General features: G+C 46.8%; 1 protein-coding gene across 3 annotated transcripts in view; it reads left to right on the forward strand.

The window, feature by feature from the left end:
• LOC146813651 (phosphofurin acidic cluster sorting protein 2-like) overlaps nucleotides 1–18,124 on the forward strand; it is a 1,059,532-nt gene that overhangs the window by 115,563 nt on the left and 925,845 nt on the right. The gene's annotated exons all lie outside the window — the stretch shown is intronic.

Below are 18,124 nucleotides of genomic sequence, written 5' to 3' on the forward strand. Positions count from 1 at the left end.
GCACTATGATGTATGGCGCGGGCGGGGTTCTTTATGGGGACACTTGCGGTAACGCGGCGAGGAGTTGATGGGTAAATAGTCGAAACCTTCATGGTGGATGTCAAGGGTGGGAGTGATGCGTAATAAAGGGAGGAAACACGAACGTGCAACGGGCAGGAGAAGGCGCAGCCTGGAAGGGAATGAGAGGCCGACGTTTGATGGCTCCAGCCGCCGACGTCCGACCAGGAGTTTCAGGCACCGGCGTACTTTCATTTACACATTGAAGTGGAGGGTGGACCACATAATGACAGTGAAGTAACCAGCATCACGTGACCCATCGCACAGCCCTTGGGAGGGGGATGATGGCAGCCGATAGTGGCTGTGAGTGTCACACAGTAACATGGGCTCACAATGTCTACGAAAGGCGCTTGGCTTAGTCCTGTACAAGGTGAGATGGAGGTCAGACGACATGACCCACAAGATTACACCATCTCACGTCACTGGCCAACTTGCGGCTCGGGGTTGCCGCTCATTAACCTGGTCGCCGCCAGGCTCAGGCCGCCCCGCTCCTCTCATCCCTGGTCCCCAGTCAGACGCTCTACTCCTCGCCGCCCTGATCGCCCCCCCCCCGGCGCTAACTGCCCCTCTGCCGCTGGCGCCCCCTCCTCTGGGACTTGGTTCCGGTCATCGGTACCCTATGTTTCTGGTTCGCTTATCTCGCAGTTTGATCGCAGTGGGCACCGAGAGCTGCTCAAAGAGGGAGTTTGGCGCCGAGCAGATCGCACCGTTTTAACAGCACCGACAGTAATTCCGTCTAACGCTTTTGGGTGCTTTACAAAGCTACCCGTAGAGGCCTTCTAGGAGCATTCAACATCTGCGTTATTCTTCCTGCAACCCGGCCCCCTGCATCACCAATCCAAGATGTCTCTATGCCAACATAAAGTCAGCATAAGGTGACGAGACCTGGCTCGAGTATAGCGCCTTGTGCTGCCCAGCTTCAGTCAAGCAGGTCCTATAAGAAAGCACCTGCAATAAAAAGGGGCGTACGATTGCGCTGGTTTTCGCCCCATTAACGACATTTTAATACTTGGTTTTCTCTTAAACAATTATTATTTGACCAAGCTGCACCCCAAAACTATAACCCCTATCACCAGATAGAACCTGACACTAGGGTTGTAACCAGTGAACATCAAATGGTAGGCAGCCATTTTGGTGTCTCCCGCGACTGCAAATAACTCAATGGATGTCCTGGGAAGCGCTTTATGTGGCGCTGGGGTGACTCCTTGGATATATGTGGCACCTTGATGTTACCGGAAAGAGAGAAATTAAGGTGACTGTCTTGAAACAAAGCATACAATTGTGCAGAAGGACATCTTATACAAAAAGCTTCAGATTTTTATTGTTAAACACTATGTTAACAAGGAGTAATTCGTATTGTCCAGCACAGTATTTGATGTACAAGCCTAATTCAAAACCATATCAGATGTTGTGAATATAGGTTAACAATAATACTTACATTGTATGCAGTTTCCTTTATCAACAAGCGGCAGTGAAAGCGATCGCTAATGTAAAACAAGCATTGGCAAAGCCAATAGGTCTTGCCTTTGGGACCTTATAAGTGTTTAGCCATGCAAGAGTTGCATAACTAAATACTTATAAGGTCCCAAAAGCGAGACATGTTGGCTATGCAAAGCGGCCGTGCGGCCGGGAAAGGGAAAGTGATCGCGATCACGATCAAACATCAAAGCGGCCGCGAAAGTGAAAGTAATTGCGGTAAAGCGCGGCGCGCGCGCCCGCGCATATGCATGCACTGTAGTTCTAGGCTGGCCTGGTAGCACTTAATGGAGCCCTCTCAATAAGTCTCGCCAGACGAGCGCATGCGCTGGGTCAGGCGAGACCTAAAAACGGTTATTCATTTGTAAAGAATGCCACATTAAGACTAGACTTGTACAGTTGGTTGTTGGTAAGACATGTTATGAAGCACCTTTCACCTGTGGACCCTGCTGCTGACTTTTTTCTGCTCTTCCTCATCCATCTTGGACTTTTAGAAAGGTTGACGAAGGTAGAAATGGGAGAAATTGATGGGACCTACCCATTGTTACCTTTACTTTGATGATCTTTAGTCTTCTAAAATAAATATTTTAATAAAGGTAATTTATAACATTGTATAATAGTGGAAAAGTTATGAAAGTGTTTTACATCAACCATGTTCTATTTGCTGACTCTAGTTATCTTTGACACTTATCTGAACAGTCCACTTAGGTGATCCATTGCTTAGACCTTGGAGCTTTCCAGAAAAGTAATTCCCCCTCGCACTATGCCATCACCCTTTGAGGAAATGTCCCTCAGTTTAGCTTTTAGATTGAACAGTGCTGAGCAACACTGCATTCCCACTCCGCTCACTGCAACGCGTTGAGCCACTGCTAGGCCACCTCGCAGAAGGAAGAGGCTACTTGGGGGCTTTCAGTGCCCAGAAGTAATACTGTGTCTTGAAGGAACAGGCTTCAGAAGCATAGTTCCCATTAGGGCTCAAGGCTGTGCTAGAGGCCCAAACCTGCGAGCGGTCACTCAGGTTACACACTGGACACAGGCTCAGACCTCGGACAGCATACACACTCATGCTTTGGACAGGCGAGCTAGCCTTCGGGTAAATGCAGACTGCACAAGTTTGTCTCAGACGGCAGACATGGTTACTTTGGGTATAGACATATTATTGTCTCAGGCTTTAGACAACACGTTGGATAGGCTTATGGCGCTATTAAACAGGCAAGATTAGTGTTTTCTCAGCTCAGGCATGAGATCTCAAAACTGTGGTTCCCGACAGCTAACCTCCTGCACCCTTCTTGAAAGCGATTGTTTCCTCCTATTGAAAAAGAAATGTTGAAGTGTCTGCACTGGTAGCTTGGGAAGCAGGTGAGCCAATGGAGCGATAGCAGTCCCCAGAAATACTGTCAGGAACAAGATGCCAGCGTCCTCATGGAAAAGCGATCAAACTGAGGAGCATTGTGCCGATGTCTGTCCATCCGGGCTTCTGGGCTATCGATGCCCTGTCTTGCGCGCTGAGCCAGAGCAGCAGCCGAAGATGGCTGCAAAGGCGAGAAAGGCCATGACGAGGATGCAGAAGGACCCAAGCACCACCAGCCCTCCTAGAGCCCAAGAATCATCTAGCAGCCGTGCTTTCAGGTCTTCAAGCGCCTGGGAAGGGCTGTGTTCAGAGGGTGGCACTGGCAGGATGTTGGCACCCATGCTGAAAGAGATAAAGAAGAGTGGGTGAAGGCATGCAGGATGAAAACGAACCCACCTCCTCTAACGCCACTGCAGAGCCCGGCTAAATTCAGAAGGTGCTAATATTATTTTTGTTTGTCTTTTATATCGTGAGCGATGCCATCTTGTAGTACGTGTACCTCTGAATAGAAATCCATTTAGGAGCTGAGCCCCAGACCCTGTTTACTTTGAAAGGGTGGGGCACAGTATGGCGGGCTGATATTTGAAATAAAGAGGATGTGGCATGCTTTGCATTAAGAGGGCTTGCGGCTGAATTTGCTGTCACAATAAACAGATTTGTCTTCAGTTGCTTATGCATTAGACTATAAGCATGTTAGATGTGTTGCTAATGTGGCTCAAGAAAATATGGTTGTGTAAAAATGTTAGTGTGTGTGTTTTTGATTGGATAGCAGGCAGGTGAAGTTACCTTGCCTGTGATCTTGGAACTACTAAATTCATCCATATCCGCATGCTCAGTTCCCACAGCCTGGAAGCAAGCAATGGTGCGGGCGCTGTTGAAAAAACCTAACCTCGACCCTGATGATTACTCCAGCTACCGCCCCATCTCACTTCTTCCTTGGGCTAGCAAGGTGTTGGAGAAATATATAAATGCCCAGTTGGTCCAGTTTCTAGAGAACCACTCCCTACTACATACGTCCCAGACAGGTTTCAGACCAAAGCATGGGACTGAAACCGCCTTATTAGCAGTCACCGAAGAATCTCGAAGGATACTGGATCAGGGAGGGTCAGTGGCAGTGATCCTCCTTGATCTAAGTGCCGCCTTCGATACGGTCAGCTATGCCACCTTGCTGAACCGTCTCTATAACATCGGAGTCTTGGGTGATGCACTAAGGTGGTTCGATTCCTTCCTGTCTGACAGATCTTTTCAGATCTTCGACGGTGACATAATGTCATCCATTAAGCCTCTCAGCTGCGGAGTACCGCAGGGCTCTTCATTGAGCCCTGTGCTATTTAATGTATACATGCAGCCACTGGCTGGGGTAGTCGAACCGTACGGCATTAAAATCGTGTCGTACGCCGACGACACTCAGCTAGTGGTTTCATTGGCGCAAGAGAGCAGCAGGCAATCCCCGGTAGGTCTGTTGAAATGCTTAGAGGACGTGAAGGAGTGGATGACCAACTCCTCCCTCAAGTTGAACGGAGAAAAAACAGAGCTCATGCTCCTGGGCCCAGCATCGCCAGTACTTTTCACCTCCTTGTGGCCCTGTGGTTTGGGTGCTCCCCCCACTCCCAAGGAAAGTGTCAAGAGCCTGGGAGTTTGGTTGGACAAAAGGCTCTCTTTCTCCACCCAGGCCACCAAGCTGTCCGCCACCTGTTTTGGCCTACTTAGAGTTCTGAGGAAGGTTTTTCCACTTCTGCCTCTGGAGGCCAAGAAGGTGGCAGTACAAGGCCTTATCCAGTCCCGCCTGGACTCAAACAATGCTCTTTACGTAGGGGCTCCTGAGATGACCCTTAGGAAGTTGCAAGTGGTACAAAACTGCGCCGCACGTACCTTACTCCAGATTCCGCGAACCCAGTCAGCTAGACCTGGACTGAAAAGCCTACACTGGTTGCCAGTGAGGCTAAGAGTGACATTTAAGGCGCTGTGCATCGCGCACCGGGCTTTTTGGAAGACGGGATCAGCAATAAATAACAATCTTATCATCCCCTACCATCCAAATAGGATCCTTCGATCCACGGATGCTTTCCTGGCAGTTGTTCCTAGAGTGAAAAGAGCCAGGACCGGGGGTAGGCTGTTCTCGCTGAACACCGCCAAGCTCTGGAATGCTCTCCCCCTCTTTCTTCGCTCTAACCCCGACTTGCTTGCATTCCGGAAAAAGCTGAAAACATTACTGTTCGCCAAATCTCTTCAATCCTAATCTCCCTGTTCCGTCTCATCTCTGCTTCTACTCAGCGCTTGGACGCCCGTGGGCAGCAACCGCGCTCTACAAATCCATATCCATTTCCATTCCATTCCATAGCCTCGTGACCATAGTGGCTTGTTTTGCAATTGATTCATAGACATAGTTGTTATAAAGTGCTACTCAACCCAGGAGCAGATTAGCGCTCTTCTGTAAAACACAGTTAAATCAATAAATGCTAGAAAACAAAAACCTTGCTACATTTGTTTTATTTTGTGTTAAAATGTGCGTAAGATGCATGAATGTTTAACTGTAATTGATACTGATTCTCACAGACTATTCATCATGACCCTTTACCAAGGCGTCCGGCTGCATCTGGAACATTTTCAACAGTTTAATTCAATCGGCGCAGGTGATGCAGTTACATCCATGAGATCGTGTCGAAAATCTGTCTGCAAGGCTTTGAACAGCTATGCCACGCTGCCCTGTTAATGCTTTTCAGCTATCCTTCTATTTCAGGGACCTCAGTCAACTAAGGTCTCCATAGGTTAATCTGGTCATTTGTCAGCAGAGCCAGGCCCTACTGACAAGGAAAGCACCACATCCTACGTGTCTCTCCGACTGGAGTGAGGGTGGTGACTACCCCCTTCTCCTGAGCTGTGAGGTGATTGGTAATAATTATAGATCAGGCCTGGTGGGTAGACTGCCCCTTGGCGATCTTCAGTAAAGGCCCATCCAGTCTTATCCTAACTTGTGCGATAGGTGTGCGTAGTGTGTATTGTGCCTGTGAGTGCTTTACTGGGTAGAATTAATAGAGGGCAACCATTGGGGAGAATTTGCGGCTGTGAAAAATGGTGATCTCCATAGATAGTGTTTGTCTAGGGTGGATATGACCACCTGCATGTTCCTGTGCTCAGGAACTCCTACCCGAACCAAGAACTCCTTCCTGTTGAGTTGCTGATGGTTGCAGTCCCTTTATTGGCTTAGGACAGGATCCACTGCCTCCCCACACCCTCTCTTTGTCCTCTTGCTGTCAGTTACGTAGCAATGGTGGCCTTCTGCTTGGCTTATCCTGAATCTTAAATTTAAGCACACCTTGACCAAGTGGTCTGATCAGTGACTACCTGCACCAGGAGCCCCTAAGTAGTCTGAAAAAAGTGGGAAATCTTCCCTGATTGGGAGGGAATTTCAAATTTCTAACACAGCAGAATTGTCGGTGACCTACGCTTCGTGCCTGTACCTCCATGCTTAAATAAAGGCTACTCAGGCCAATGACGTGTACACAGCCTAAACTTCGAGGAGCCCCTTGTTTGCAAGTGGCTGTGCTTCCTCGGGCTTAAAACCAATCCAGCAATCTTCGAACACTTAGCCAATATAACCATAGTGTTGGGGAGGGGAGCTGGTCTCTCCTGCAAGGAGAGAAGCTGACACTAGACCAATCAGCACGAGGCCCCACTTACTCCTACATCCGTGCAGATGAAACCAGAAAGAAGTTGGACCGCCCAGGAGCCATGAGCTTACTGCATTGCTGCTGGACCGGAGAAACGACTGAGATCAAAAACTACAGATTGTGCATCACCAGGATGTGCAGATGCAGAAATGCTTTCCTGCTTCTTTGCTGGTAAGCCTGTGCTTCTCAGCACCCGATCATGCCCGTATTGTACCCTTTAAAATCCCAGAGATCTCACACATTTACATTCTGGGCATGGGGGCGTCTGGTTTCAATGGCTGCAGGTGGTTATCCAGATTCTGCAGCCATTCGAACCGTCATTGGAGCCTTTACAATTTCAGAGATATCACAGTTTTGAATCTCATTCATGCAGCTAACCTACTGGAGGTGGGCGAGCCGGCTACGGTTTGAGCCAGAGGCCTGGCTATTGCTAGCTCGACGTCCTCTTGGACCGTCCAGCCCAAAACAAGCCCACCTTCATTGTGCCTGCTGCCTGCCCCCCACGCACTATCGTGACTAAGAATTAAAACCTTAGCATACACCTTGGGTTTTAAAAAGGAGAGAAAAAGGTTGCCCTCTAGTAGGTGAATTGTATAATGGGAAACTAGAAAACCTAGGACCAGTCCTGGCTTCCGAGCATGATCAGCTCGCGGGATCCTATGCAAATCATTTATTTTACAAAGCCTGCTTTTTTATGATCACATATTGGAGCACCTTTGGTGCGCGCTGTACAAAAAAAAAAGAAGATGTATTAAGACAAAACGTTTCTGCGTGTTAATGAAATACCCTTTTTTAATTTTAAAAAGACTATCCTATTTCCTCATGATGTTTGTTGTATGATTTAGATGCTGTTTTCAAGGCACGGCTCGTGCACAGGCTCTAAGAGCCGGCCCAGAGCATTGGCTCGGCTCTCCCGGTTAGAGTCGCCCACCTCTATAACATACTACAACAATCGAAGTTTCTAGGTGCTACATTACGTGTTTGTGCCCAGCAGTAGGCCCCCAGGGAATTGCTACCAAATAGTACAGTCATTTTCTTGTCACTGAGGTAGGAGGGGTCCCAGCAGACCAGCATTCTCTGCATCTATTTGGCTTGTTGACCTATTCCCCCAGTGCTGAACAATACCTACGGCATTTCCTGTGTACGTAGAAAATAGTGGCACAATCGGGAAAGCCTCGATTAATTCCACACAAACCTTTGCACATACAGATACACCGAAACGTTTGGCAACACAGACTTGACTTAAGCTATATAGACAAGCATGCTCTGTCCTACATGCCAGCGGACCCGATTCGGGCGGGTTACTCCCGTTTTTTGACCCCCCCCCCCCCCCCAATTCGATTTTAACGGGCCCCCACCTGAAACGGCCTCTGCTTCAACACAAGTCAACGGGGGAAATGCATTCCTCAGATTTTTTTCTAAATCTTACACATTTTTTATCGAAAATGTTGCCATTTTTGCTCTGTATACACCGCCACTTACACGCGCTCATTTACACAGACAGCTACATTAACAGAAGAAAGTTTGTACACGCAAATCAGTGCGACGAGAAATGCATAGCCATACCGAGACAGCAAATGAATATTCTAAAAAAGAATAATAAATGCTGACACAGACAGAAAATGCAACCCCCATATCACCCGATTGTAGTTGAGCGTAAGGGACGTGGCCCCGGCTTGCATATAACGCCATGTCACTTAGAACAAGCGCGCACTGAAGCTGACGAGGAGGGAGTGGGGGGGAGTGGGGGCGGGCACAGTGGTGCCGGGAGAGGGTGAGATTGAGAAAGGGAAAGATAGGGATCGAAGGAGAAACAACATAGATAGAAACCACAGGAGGCAGCGCTTTAACACCTAGCTAGACAATAACAAGCAGGAAGGGGGTGGCAAATGGTGTGCACTTTGATGTCCTCAGTGGCCATGCGGCTCACTGAGGACATCAAAGCGGCCGTGAAAGTAATCAGGCAGTGCTTTTCAGGCTGCCAAATGGTGCGCGCGCCCGGCGCACATGCACTGTATTTGGAGGCCTGAAAAACCACTGTTTGCACTTCCAAAACTCACTTACTATAAGTCTCACCAGAGCAGCGCTAAAACGCTGTCTCAGACGAGACCTAAAAATAAAACACGCCCGCGAGTGGTGCACGAGCGCCACAGCGAAACATGTGGTTTCAATTATCGCGCCCGTGCCTGGGCACGATAATTGAAACCACATGGCCTTTGGTGCAGGTGATAGACACCAATAGGCAATGGGCGGAGCAATGTGCCCGCCTTTGGCCTATTGCATGCTCTCTTGGTAAAAAACACGCATGCAAAGGCCAATAGCGGGGCACAAAAGGAAAAGCACACGCACAAGCGTGTGCGATTCCTGGCTCTGTTTTGAAACCCCCTATACTGCGCGAGCAGTGCGATGCACTGCAACGCAGGCACGAGACCTAAAAAGGGAGCTGTAACTTACCAAACAATTATAGACACATTGCCCTCCTAAATGCAGGAGGCAAAATGTTTGCGAAAAGTATCTTGGTACATTTGCTTTCCTGGGTGGAAACTGAAAAGAGCATTCGAATAGAGCAATCTGCTCTCAGGAAAAATCCTTCTTAATGTCAGAGGCCTTCAACTCTCAACTGATAAACATGTATAATAAAAGGACCGTCCCACGTTATGAGGAAATCATGATCTTAGTTTCCCGGGGCCCTGTTAGGTTTCATTTTTGCATTACATTCTGCCTCTTGGCGCCAAGTGTAAAGGGGCGGAGACAAAGGGTAATTAATGGCTGTAATTCACACTAAAAATGCCCTGAAACAGGGATGTCTTTTGGGTCCGTTGCTGTTTTCTCTTTATATCTCTAGTTTGTATTCTTTTTTTGGATAAACGTACCGGCGTTTTGCCACAAATTGGGGGCAGATTGGTGTCTTACGTGCTATATGCCGATGACATTGTGATGCTGAATTTAACTCAGAAGGGACTGAATAGTCATGTGTTGTCATTGCAGAAATTTGCATGTTCCCCTTTTTTGAAAATCAATGCCTCTAAAAGTAAGATTCCGGTATTTAAAAACACAATTTCCCAGAAATATCATAATGACAATTGGCAGCTCCGTGAAGGCAAACTAGAGGCAGTCAAGGCTCATGTATCCCCTTCTAGGGGAGATCCTGTTGAGTGCCTTGAATGGCCCGGGTCCTGGCTCCAGGCTGAGTCTCAGGCCAGCGGGGCAGGGCCTTTTACAGGGTTGTGGGGAGAAGGCTCTCTGAGCACTTAACTGTCTGTGTATAGGCTGAAAATCCATCTACCACGCTTCTGCTTTGGTACTAAGTGATGTGAACACATGGTATATTTTAGACAAGACAGAAGGACTCATTTTGAGGAAACCATGTGGTTTTAATACTCTGCGGCTGTTCCGGCAGTTAGGTTAGATTTTGGCTAAAAGAGTTCCTCTGTAATCCACAGGGTCCGCTGCTGCGGCTTAAAAAGTGATGTCCAGCATTGGCGGACACTGCTGTTTGAGATGATGGCGCTCACGTTTTCCATGCGTGTTACAGAACACGCCATTCCCGTAGCTGATAATTATTTTAAAACTGTGGAGGGCGAGGTCAGATCTTTGCTGTCGGAAGGAAGCCCTCCGCTGACTGCCCTGGGGAAGTTGATGGAGGGATTGCCCTGCCTGATATTCAGATATACTACAGGGTGGCACAACTGGCAACTATCAGTCAATGGGCCCATCAGCCCATGAATGAGCCTGCATGCCACATGGAGCACCTTGTTCTCCGCCCAGGGGATATTTGCGAGCACTATACACAAACCCAAAGCACCTGAGCCTGGAAGGACCAACAGCACTCGCCGTCGGTCCGCCTGTGCCATACAACACTTCAAAAACTGGGTTGGGGGGAATAGGATCACCCCAGCTGCACCTTTGTCGGACTCCGAACTATTGGGCACGATGGAAACACGACCTGGCTTTGACAAGTGGGACCTCTTAGGAATCTCCAAGGTGGGGGATCTCTGGTCTGGTGGGGGATAGTTCCATTTGCGGACTTCCAGAGAGACTGGCAGCCACCGAGAGCTTGCGGTACTTCCAAGCTTGCCATGCTCTCCAGGTGGTGATTTCCCGGAAGTTACCATTAAAAAATAGGCTGTTAGAAGAAAACATGATCTCCCTCACATATCAGAAACTAATCTACAACTCCCCTGGTACACTTCTGCGCCTTCAGAGCTGATGGGAGGCGGACCTCGCGGACATGCACGAGGATGACTGGCATCACCCGATGAGGTCACCATTAGGACACGCATTAGGTTGGTGCAGCTCACAATACTTCATAGAGGTCACTTATCTTGCAGTACAATGGTAACAAGCATTTGCAATGCAATAGGTCTCGCATTTACGCGAGTTTGAGCTATTGGCATTGTAAATAACAATGCCTTTTATTTATGTTTTAAAAACAGAAACAAAAATAAAAGGCATTGTCATTTACAATGTCAATAGCTCAAACTCACGTAAATGCGAGACCTATTGCATTGCAAATGCTTGTTTTAGTTAGGGGTTAGGGTGTTAGGCCTAAGGGCAATGGGGGGTTCGGGGTAGTTATAGGGACAGCGTGGGGTGTGAGGGGGTTGGGTAGTGTATTTAAAGGAGCAGAGTTTTAGGCCTCAGGGCAGGGGAATGGGTAGTTGAGGTTGTTTTTAGGGCTTAGGGGCTAGCGGAGTCGTTTTTAGGGCTTAGGGGTGGGCGGGGTAGTTTTTAGGGCTATGGGAGGTCGGCATAGGTTTTTAAATTAGGGGTTAAGGTTTTAGGCCTGAGGGCAGTGGAAGGGGTTGGTGTAGTTTTAGGGACAGCGCGGTGAGTAGGAGGGGATCGGAGGAAGGTTTTGGGCCTCAGGACAGGGGGGCAGGTAGGGAGTTTGTAGGGCGGGGGAGGGGTTCAGAGAAGTGGCGACTTTAGCCACACATACCCCTTTACCATTCATGGCTTTACCATGAAATTGTGTGATAAAGGCATGCATGGTAAAGGAATGTGTCTTTAGGACGCATTTGGCGTTCGAGCTGCGTTGTAGAGGCACATGTGATTAAGCCATGCGTGCCTCTATCATACAATCTCTGCAGCACACATAGCAAGAGGAATACATCTCTCCCAATGGTTTTTGTGCAGGAAGGTGCCCCTCCCTGCACAAAAACAATTCTGCCTGCAATGGAGGCACCCTGGTGCAAGGGTGCTTAGGTTGGAACTAGGCAACAAATTAATCAGCGCAGGGGTAAAGAACAGGAATGCACCTTGTTTCATAAATACGGTGCATTCCACCCGTTTCACATTGGCGTAGGACAGCGCAGCAAGAAAACTTGATGTGCTGCCCTACGCCAATTCCTCGTAAATGAGGCCCATTGTTCGGGGGGGGGCGGGGGGGAAATAAACACAAGCATTGAAAATGCAATAGGTCTCGCCTTCGTTTATGTTAAAGCAAGTGTAGAGAGTGGTAGTGAGAGAGGTGGAGAGGTAGAGAGTAGTAGTATAGAGTGAGTATTTGAGAGTGAGTAGTAGAGATTGAGTATTAGAGTAGCAGAAAGTGAGTATTAGAGTAATAGAGAGTGGATAGTAGAAATTGAATTGCAGAGAGTATTAGAGAGTTAGTAGAGAGTAGGAGAGAGTGAGTAATAGAGAGTGAGTAGTACAGTGGATAGCATAGAGTAATAGTGATTGAGTAGTAGAAAGTGAGTAGTAGTTAGTAGTAGAGTGAGTAGTAGAGAATGAGTAGTAGAAAGTAGAGAGTGAGTAGTAGGGAGTGAGTAGATAGCAGTAGAGGGTGGTTGAGAGTGATTAGAGAGTAGTAGAGAAGTAGAGTGAGTAGTAGAGAGTAGTATAGAGTGAGTATTAGAGAGTGATTAGTAGTGATTGAGTAGTAGAGAGTAGTAGAGTGAGTTGCATAGAATGAGTAGTATAGATGAGTAAAGAGTGAGTAGAGGGTAGAGAGTAGTTGAGGTGAGTAGTAGAGGTGAGTAGTAGAGAGTCTGTAGTAGAGTGAGTAGTAGAGTAAAGAGTAGAGAATAGAGAGTAGAGAATAGAGAGTAGTAGAGAGTGAGTAGTAGAGAGTGAGTAGTAGAGAGTGAGTAGTAGAGAGTGACTAGTAGGGAGTAAAGAGTGAGTAGTATAGAGTATTAGAGAGTGAGTAGTAGAGAATGAGTTTTAGAGAGTAGTGTGTGTAGTAGAGAGTAGTAGAGAGCGAGTAGTATTGAATGAGTAGCAATTAATAACAGCAAGCTGCGTACTGAAAGCGGCATTTTAATATAAGAACAGCGTAGTGACACCTTCAAAGCTTCCGTTGCTCTAACTGCAAGCTGCGTACTGAAAGCGGCATTTTAATATAATAACAGCGTAGTGACACCTTCAAAGCTTCCGTTGCTCTAACTGCAAGCTGCGTACTGAAAGCGGCAATTTAATATAAGAACAGCGTAGTGACACCTTCAAAGCTTCCGTTGCAAGCATTACCTTTAGCTGCGCACTGAAAGCGGTATTATAATAAGAAGGAACGGCAATTAATAAAAGCTCAAACACTCATCTCGATCCCTTAAGCAAGACGTGGTGCCACTGCACCTGCTGTACGTGTGACTGCACTTTGGTACGGCTGACTTTAGAGCAGTCTGTGGCCGCTGTGCTGCTGCTAGGCCATCGCTCAAGCAAGACGCGGTGACACTGCACCTGCTGCACGTCTGACTGCACTTTGGTACGGCTGACTTTAGAGCAGTCTGTGGCCGCTGTGCTGCTGCTAGGCCATCGCTCAAGCAAGACGCGGTGCCACTGCACCTGCTGCACATCTGACTGCACTCTGATAGGGCTGAAAGCAGATTGTAAAATAAGAAGGAACGGCAATTAATAACGGCAAGCTGCGTACTGAAAGCGGCATTTTAATAGAAGAACAGCGTAGTGACACCTTCAAAGCTTCCGTTGCAAGCATTACCTTTAGCTGCGCACTGAAAGCGGTATTATAATAAGAAGGAACGGCAATTAATAAAAGCTCAAACACTCATCTGGATCCCTTAAGCAAGACGTGGTGCCACTGCACCTGCTGTACGTGTGACTGCACTTTGGTACGGCTGACTTTAGAGCAGTCTGTGGCCGCTGTGCTGCTGCTAGGCCATCGCTCAAGCAAGACGCGGTGACACTGCACCTGCTGCACGTCTGACTGCACTTTGGTACGGCTGACTTTAGAGCAGTCTGTGGCCGCTGTGCTGCTGCTAGGCCATCGCTCAAGCAAGACTCGGTGTCACTGCACCTGCTGCACATCTGACTGCACTCTGATAGGGCTGAAAGCGGATTGTAAAATAAGAAGGAACGGCAAATAATAACGGCAAGCTGCGTACTGAAAGCGGCATTTTTAAATAAGAAAGAATTTTAAAGGAAGAAGGAACGGCAATTAACAGCAAGCTGCGTACTGAAAGCGGCATTTTAATATAAGAACAGCGTAGTGACACCTTCAAAGTTTCCGTTGCCAAAACAGCAAGCTGCGCACTGAAAGCTGCATTTTAATAGAAGAACAGCGTAGTGACACCTTCAAAGCTTCCGTTGCTCTAACTGCAAGCTGCGTACTGAAAGCGGCATTTTAATATAAGAACAGCGTAGTGACTTCAAAGCTTCCGTTGCTAGGACACCAAAATAAACAAGAAGGGCTGGGCGAGAAGGGAGGGGGGAATGCCAGCAACAGAGGAGCCCGCGAAAGTGAAAGTGATCGGATTACGATCGCTACGGAGTTAAGGCACATGGCGCTGCGCGCGTGCACGTTCACGTGCACTGTAGCTTTAGGCCACGGCAGCACTTTGAAAAGCCCAGATATAAAATGTCTCTTCGAGCCTTTGGCTCGCGAGACCTAAAAATGGGCAGATGGTCAGATTTGGTGTGTTGCAGGTACTGCGGTCAGGAAGGCACATTCTTACGCAATGTCTGGGACTGTCCGGCGATCTGGACCTTTTGGGAACCCTTAGTAACATGCATGAATGATATATATGGTGGTGATTTGACACTCTCCACTGAATGACACCTTCTTAATGTGTAGGCTGCCATTTACCTGCTGCCTCTTACCTGCTTCACACGGACCCAGTCAGGTGTTCTTGGGCATGAATATCGCTAAGCGCAACATAGCTGCTCTGTGGAGGTCGGAATCCCCACCACTTCTCAGAGACTGGAAGAGAGATATGGATTGGTGACGTTTTATGGTGGCAGAGAAGGTGGTTTATGGAAGTAGGGGTTGTCCCAAGAAGTGGGAGAGGGTTTGGGTATAACACAATACCTACGGAGGATTCCATGTGCTGCCCCCACTATCCTGTCAATAGCGCCCCCTGGTCCCAGAGGGGAAGTGTCGAATAGTCAATGTGTAAGGCTGCTGTGGTGAATGCATGCATGATTGAACTGCTATAAATGGAATAAAAAGATGTTTACAAAAACAACAAAGAGTGTCTTTTTACAAGGCCTCTCGGCAGTTATATATTGGGTCTTTCAAGTTTTAAGCAGTGCCATAATGTCTTTAAGACATTTTATAAGTAAACAGACCTTTGAAGTAAGAAAAGACGAGTCCTTGTTTTATAAAAATGTTACTTACGCGTCCAGTATGTTTGATTTAAATTAGTATGTACTTTCCTGGTCTGAGCAGCAATTAAAAGCCTCCATTAGGCATGTTTCTTCTAATCTAAACTGTCACTGTCATGCTGCTGAGCCAAGCTCGACCGGCAGAAGGCTTGACAATGGGTTTTCTGTCACAGAGAGGTGTGGCCACCTCCCAGACAGGATTTAGTGTATTGGGGCTGGGTGGGTGCACTCTGAGAGTGTTTGAAGTCTGCACTGGGGGCACATTTGTGTCCCTGTGCTGTGGTAAATAATTTAATTACCGGGACTTAATTTGATACAGAAAAATAATAAATATAGCTCAGTAAAATAAGAGGCAAAATCCGTGACATTAGAGGTTCGGAATGGGCTTTATTCCAATGGACGATTCGAATCGTTGACTCCAGGTTCCATCACCACGGAGGTTCAGGAAGTGAAGTACATACTTTATTGATAAGTAATTACTTTTATACAATAGGCATTACAGTGAAGCAAATGCAGGAGGCGTAACAATTCATAATAGGGATAAAACATACATGCGTAGCCAAAGTGGGCGTAACTGGGTGTAACTAAAGAACGTCATCAGGTATGATGTCATAATAGGGTGGTTCCATGAAAGAATTTCGCAATGTCAGCAGAAATACTTGGTAGAAATGCGCGCGCAGCAGCATGACGCATGATTGACGTGTGACTAGGGGGTGAAGGGGATTTGACATTTAACTCTACATGTGGCGACAGATGTCTGGAGGGTCAAGTCAACCTTATCCCAAATCATATCTAACATCCTATGTTTAAAGAACTATGTTATCCAAAAGAGAGGTCTCTTAGAGTAGAATCTTATTCTATACTGACTATACTGACTGTTAGTGCGTGTACAAGCGTCTAAGTGTCTACACTAGATGCGAGGGCGAAAGTCTTCCATAATAATAGGGCTATGAATTACTTGCATAAAGACAGAGAAGCCGGGCCTTTGCTCGGTAGCTGGAAGACTGTTTACTTAAACTACTAGACAGGAATGCATTGGGCAGGGAGCGGAGCAGATAATTTCGAAGGTGAAATACAGTTTTTTGGCAGGCAGCAAGCTGATGTCAGGCACCGTGAGCCGCGCAGAGAATGAGGACAAAGTTCATGGATACAGATGCAGGCTCAGACTGGAGCTCTCAGAGGCAGAAGGCAGGGAAAGCTTGATGGCAGAATCAGGGCCTACTCGCCTGAACTGTAAAAAGGCATAAGTGAACCATATAAAGCCGGTGGCCTTTCGTACTTAGGAATGGAATATCCGGCCCATTCATGGCGGATCTGAAAGAGGACATGTTAACGGTGGACGCACATGTATTTGCGTCTTCATAACTGGAACTGGAGGGAACATACATGTACTTGTGATTTATACATGGAACCGTTGGGGTCCAAGATAGGGGACATAACTGATCAGAAAAATCCATATTTCCACATTCCCTCCTTGTCCCCTACTTGCCCGTCAAGAGATATCAATCTTCATCAATCCATTGATCTGTTCATATAGCATCATTTGTTCTTCTTTTTTCTTCTGGGACGAACGAAATCTTGGTGGTGGAATACACGATGTGGCACACAGACCACAGATCGCTGGTCCACATTGTAGACATAGACAGCAACTGAATAGTATGAGAAAGCCATTACCTAGGAAGGATAGGACCTTCCATCCAAAGGTAGATAATACACTCCAAAACCAACCGGACCAAGTCCAGGTGCCTGGATTCTGGTGTATCTGGCTTACAATCTTATGAAGGCGGGTTATGGCTTTATATACAGATGGCGAATTTTCTGGTATGAAAATGCAACAACTTGATCCGATGACCCTACAAGCTCCGCCCCTATCGGCCAGGATGACGTCAAGGACAAGACGATTTTGAAGCACAACAATCCGCATAGCAGACTGCTCTTCTGTTAAATTGCCTAAGGCGGAAATAGTTTCATTCACTACTGCTTCAAGGGTTCTAGTTAATCTACGTATCAGCTTACTATTAGTAACGGTACCTATATAGGGAAAGAGACCTTTATTGAAATCTGTGTATTTTTCCCATGCTGTTTCAGTGTAATCGACTATTGGGAGATCTCTCCTTTCTCTATTGTGTACTAACTGAGTATTTCTGTGATAATCAGGAGGAGCTAGGAAAACAGGTGGCAAAAGGAATGCTATATAACAGGTACCATCCCAATCTAGAGGTAGGCGTATATATGCGGTCTGACCACATATAAAATAGGAATGGCGGTAAGCTCTAAATGTCGACTTGCCTTGATCACTAAATTCTATTACAGTGGTGCATCTACTATGGCCCATATGTATGGAACCATTCTTTCTTACACATAATTCACCTTTTACTCGAAATACTGACATGGCGGATAAAATTGGAGTAGCTTCGGATTCGACATTTAGGATCATAAGATTAAGCGTAAAATTACCTAATCCATATACTTCATTTTCTAGATCAGTTCCTGTTCTTTTGGGAAGTCCCTCCTTGTTGGGGTGGCAGACTTTAAGTAAAACTAAGTTCAAATTTCCCCATACCCAGTTGTCTTGATAAACTGCAGAATTCGAATCTTGGGAATTAATTAAACTAAACCATGCTCCACAGGAGCCGTTGTGTGTGAACGGGTATGGAAAGAGAGGTAGAATTCCTTTATAATTCTGATAGGGAGGGAGTCGGCCACATATCCAACAATTTGTAGCATTGCTAACCTGATGGGAATGATGTAACATACTAATAAAAGTGTTATTGCGCAGCGCAAATCTATATGACAATTCATGCGGAGGTAATTCACTAAAAGAATGTTCAGCAGTAACATTATAAACATGTCTAGAAATGGGATAACATATGTGCAACAATATACTTGCAGTAATTATTAAAAGACTTAGGAAAAACAGAATTAATAACGTCACTGTGCAATGACTACGCAGTGATTTACAGTACGCATGTCGTTTCAGTTTTATCCTTTTGTTTCTTTCTCTGTA

Source organism: Triturus cristatus, chromosome 6, assembly GCF_964204655.1.
Source record: "Triturus cristatus chromosome 6, aTriCri1.1, whole genome shotgun sequence".
Classification (NCBI taxonomy): Eukaryota; Metazoa; Chordata; class Amphibia; order Caudata; family Salamandridae; genus Triturus; species Triturus cristatus.